We start from the raw sequence: 5,000 nt of genomic DNA on the forward strand, positions 1-5,000 counted from the left end.
CTCGCTCGCGCAGCCAAAAATGGCCAGTTTTGGCCCGTTTTTGGGCTGTTTTGGCCTGTTTTTGGTCTGTTCTGGCGTGGCGCGGTGACCGTCGTGAGCGGAGCAAAACGTCAGCCATCTCAGCACCTTGGAACCCCCCGGGTGGCACAGGGCTGGATGGGGCTTTCGTATAGCAGGGACGGTGCTGCCTCACGCTTCGCTCGCTGTTCGCCGCTCGCCGCTCGCTCGCGCAACCTAAAATGGCCAGTTTTGGCCCGTTTTTGGGCTGTTTTGGCCTGTTTTTGGTCCGTTCTTGCGTGGCACGGCGACCGTCGTGAGCGGAGCAAAACGTCAGCCATCTCAGCACCCTGGAACCCCCCGGGTGGCACAGGGCTGGATGGGGCTTTCGTATAGCAGGGACGGTGCTGCCTCTCGCTTCGCTCGCTGTTCGCCGCTCACCGCTCGCTCGCTCAGCCAAAAATGGCCAGTTTTGGCCCGTTTTTGGGCTGTTTTGGCCTGTTTTTGGTCCGTTCTTGCATGGCGCGGTGACCGTCGTGAGCGGAGCAAAACGTCAGCCATCTCAGCACCCTGGAACCCCCCGGGTGGCACAGGGCTGGATGGGGCTTTCGTATAGCAGGGACGGTGCTGCCTCACGCTTCGCTCGCTGTTCGCCGCTCGCCGCTCGCTCGCGCAGCCAAAAATGACCAGTTTTGGCCCGTTTTTGGGCTGTTTTGGCCTGTTTATGGTCCGTTCTTGCGTGGTGCGGTGACCGTCGTGAGCGGAGCAAAACGTCAGCCATCTCAGCACCCTGGAACCCCCCGGGTGGCACAGGGCTGGATGGGGCTTTCGTATATAGCAGGGACGGTGCTGCCTCTCGCTTCGCTCGCTGTCCGCCGCTCGCCGCTCGCTCGCAGCAGCCAAAAATGGCCAGTTTTGGCCCGTTTTTGGGCCGTTTTAGCCAGTTTTTGGCCTGTTCTTGCATTGCGCGGTGACCGTCGAGAGCGGAGCAAAACGTCAGCCATCTCAGCACCCTGGAACCCCCCGGGTGGCACAGGGCTGGATGGGGCTTTCGTATAGCAGGGACGGTGCTGCCTCTCGCTTCGCTCGCTGTCCGCCGCTCGCCGCTCGCTCGTGCAGCCAAAAATGGCCAGTTTTGGCCCGTTTTTGGGCCGTTTTGGCCAGTTTTTGGCCTGTTCTTGCATTGCGCGGTGACCGTCGAGAGCGGAGCAAAACGTCAGCCATCTCAGCACCCTGGAACCCCCCGGGTGGCACAGGGCTGGATGGGGCTTTCGTATAGCAGGGACGGTGCTGCCTCTCGCTTCGCTCGCTGTCCGCCGCTCGCCGCTCGCTCGTGCAGCCAAAAATGGCCAGTTTTGGCCCGTTTTTGGGCCGTTTTGGCCAGTTTTTGGCCTGTTCTTGCATTGCGCGGTGACCGTCGAGAGCGGAGCAAAACGTCAGCCATCTCAGCACCCTGGAACCCCCCGGGTGGCACAGGGCTGGATGGGGCTTTCGTATAGCAGGGACGGTGCTGCCTCTCGCTTCGCTCGCTGTCCGCCGCTCGCCGCTCGCTCGTGCAGCCAAAAATGGCCAGTTTTGGCCCGTTTTTGGGCCGTTTTGGCCAGTTTTTGGCCTGTTCTTGCATTGCGCGGTGACCGTCGAGAGCGGAGCAAAACGTCAGCCATCTCAGCACCCTGGAACCCCCCGGGTGGCACAGGGCTGGATGGGGCTTTCGTATAGCAGGGACGGTGCTGCCTCTCGCTTCGCTCGCTGTCCGCCGCTCGCCGCTCGCTCGTGCAGCCAAAAATGGCCAGTTTTGGCCCGTTTTTGGGCCGTTTTGGCCAGTTTTTGGCCTGTTCTTGCATTGCGCGGTGACCGTCGAGAGCGGAGCAAAACGTCAGCCATCTCAGCACCCTGGAACCCCCCGGGTGGCACAGGGCTGGATGGGGCTTTCGTATAGCAGGGACGGTGCTGCCTCTCGCTTCGCTCGCTGTCCGCCGCTCGCCGCTCGCTCGTGCAGCCAAAAATGGCCAGTTTTGGCCCGTTTTTGGGCCGTTTTGGCCAGTTTTTGGCCTGTTCTTGCATTGCGCGGTGACCGTCGAGAGCGGAGCAAAACGTCAGCCATCTCAGCACCCTGGAACCCCCCGGGTGGCACAGGGCTGGATGGGGCTTTCGTATAGCAGGGACGGTGCTGCCTCTCGCTTCGCTCGCTGTCCGCCGCTCGCCGCTCGCTCGTGCAGCCAAAAATGGCCAGTTTTGGCCCGTTTTTGGGCCGTTTTGGCCAGTTTTTGGCCTGTTCTTGCATTGCGCGGTGACCGTCGAGAGCGGAGCAAAACGTCAGCCATCTCAGCACCCTGGAACCCCCCGGGTGGCACAGGGCTGGATGGGGCTTTCGTATAGCAGGGACGGTGCTGCCTCTCGCTTCGCTCGCTGTCCGCCGCTCGCCGCTCGCTCGTGCAGCCAAAAATGGCCAGTTTTGGCCCGTTTTTGGGCCGTTTTGGCCAGTTTTTGGCCTGTTCTTGCATTGCGCGGTGACCGTCGAGAGCGGAGCAAAACGTCAGCCATCTCAGCACCCTGGAACCCCCCGGGTGGCACAGGGCTGGATGGGGCTTTCGTATAGCAGGGACGGTGCTGCCTCTCGCTTCGCTCGCTGTCCGCCGCTCGCCGCTCGCTCGTGCAGCCAAAAATGGCCAGTTTTGGCCCGTTTTTGGGCCGTTTTGGCCAGTTTTTGGCCTGTTCTTGCATTGCGCGGTGACCGTCGAGAGCGGAGCAAAACGTCAGCCATCTCAGCACCCTGGAACCCCCCGGGTGGCACAGGGCTGGATGGGGCTTTCGTATAGCAGGGACGGTGCTGCCTCTCGCTTCGCTCGCTGTCCGCCGCTCGCCGCTCGCTCGTGCAGCCAAAAATGGCCAGTTTTGGCCCGTTTTTGGGCCGTTTTGGCCAGTTTTTGGCCTGTTCTTGCATTGCGCGGTGACCGTCGAGAGCGGAGCAAAACGTCAGCCATCTCAGCACCCTGGAACCCCCCGGGTGGCACAGGGCTGGATGGGGCTTTCGTATAGCAGGGACGGTGCTGCCTCTCGCTTCGCTCGCTGTCCGCCGCTCGCCGCTCGCTCGTGCAGCCAAAAATGGCCAGTTTTGGCCCGTTTTTGGGCCGTTTTGGCCAGTTTTTGGCCTGTTCTTGCATTGCGCGGTGACCGTCGAGAGCGGAGCAAAACGTCAGCCATCTCAGCACCCTGGAACCCCCCGGGTGGCACAGGGCTGGATGGGGCTTTCGTATAGCAGGGACGGTGCTGCCTCTCGCTTCGCTCGCTGTCCGCCGCTCGCCGCTCGCTCGTGCAGCCAAAAATGGCCAGTTTTGGCCCGTTTTTGGGCCGTTTTGGCCAGTTTTTGGCCTGTTCTTGCATTGCGCGGTGACCGTCGAGAGCGGAGCAAAACGTCAGCCATCTCAGCACCCTGGAACCCCCCGGGTGGCACAGGGCTGGATGGGGCTTTCGTATAGCAGGGACGGTGCTGCCTCTCGCTTCGCTCGCTGTCCGCCGCTCGCCGCTCGCTCGCGCAGCCAAAAATGGCCAGTTTTGGCCCGTTTTTGGGCCGTTTTGGCCAGTTTTTGGCCTGTTCTTGCATTGCGCGGTGACCGTCGAGAGCGGAGCAAAACGTCAGCCATCTCAGCACCCTGGAACCCCCCGGGTGGCACAGGGCTGGATGGGGCTTTCGTATAGCAGGGACGGTGCTGCCTCTCGCTTCGCTCGCTGTCCGCCGCTCGCCGCTCGCTCGTGCAGCCAAAAATGGCCAGTTTTGGCCCGTTTTTGGGCCGTTTTGGCCAGTTTTTGGCCTGTTCTTGCATTGCGCGGTGACCGTCGAGAGCGGAGCAAAACGTCAGCCATCTCAGCACCCTGGAACCCCCCCCGGGTGGCACAGGGCTGGATGGGGCTTTCGTATAGCAGGGACGGTGCTGCCTCTCGCTTCGCTCGCTGTCCGCCGCTCGCCGCTCGCTCGTGCAGCCAAAAATGGCCAGTTTTGGCCCGTTTTTGGGCCGTTTTGGCCAGTTTTTGGCCTGTTCTTGCATTGCGCGGTGACCGTCGAGAGCGGAGCAAAACGTCAGCCATCTCAGCACCCTGGAACCCCCCGGGTGGCACAGGGCTGGATGGGGCTTTCGTATAGCAGGGACGGTGCTGCCTCTCGCTTCGCTCGCTGTCCGCCGCTCGCCGCTCGCTCGTGCAGCCAAAAATGGCCAGTTTTGGCCCGTTTTTGGGCCGTTTTGGCCAGTTTTTGGCCTGTTCTTGCATTGCGCGGTGACCGTCGAGAGCGGAGCAAAACGTCAGCCATCTCAGCACCCTGGAACCCCCCGGGTGGCACAGGGCTGGATGGGGCTTTCGTATAGCAGGGACGGTGCTGCCTCTCGCTTCGCTCGCTGTCCGCCGCTCGCCGCTCGCTCGCGCAGCCAAAAATGGCCAGTTTTGGCCCGTTTTTGGGCCGTTTTGGCCAGTTTTTGGCCTGTTCTTGCATTGCGCGGTGACCGTCGAGAGCGGAGCAAAACGTCAGCCATCTCAGCACCCTGGAACCCCCCGGGTGGCACAGGGCTGGATGGGGCTTTCGTATAGCAGGGACGGTGCTGCCTCTCGCTTCGCTCGCTGTCCGCCGCTCGCCGCTCGCTCGTGCAGCCAAAAATGGCCAGTTTTGGCCCGTTTTTGGGCCGTTTTGGCCAGTTTTTGGCCTGTTCTTGCATTGCGCGGTGACCGTCGAGAGCGGAGCAAAACGTCAGCCATCTCAGCACCCTGGAACCCCCCGGGTGGCACAGGGCTGGATGGGGCTTTCGTATAGCAGGGACGGTGCTGCCTCTCGCTTCGCTCGCTGTCCGCCGCTCGCCGCTCGCTCGTGCAGCCAAAAATGGCCAGTTTTGGCCCGTTTTTGGGCCGTTTTGGCCAGTTTTTGGCCTGTTCTTGCATTGCGCGGTGACCGTCGAGAGCGGAGCAAAACGTCAGCCATCTCAGCACCCTGGAACCCCCCGGGTGGCACAGGGCTG

The sequence above is a fragment of the Musa acuminata genome, unplaced genomic scaffold (assembly GCF_036884655.1).
Source record: "Musa acuminata AAA Group cultivar baxijiao unplaced genomic scaffold, Cavendish_Baxijiao_AAA HiC_scaffold_53, whole genome shotgun sequence".
In the NCBI taxonomy this organism is placed as follows: Eukaryota; Viridiplantae; Streptophyta; class Magnoliopsida; order Zingiberales; family Musaceae; genus Musa; species Musa acuminata.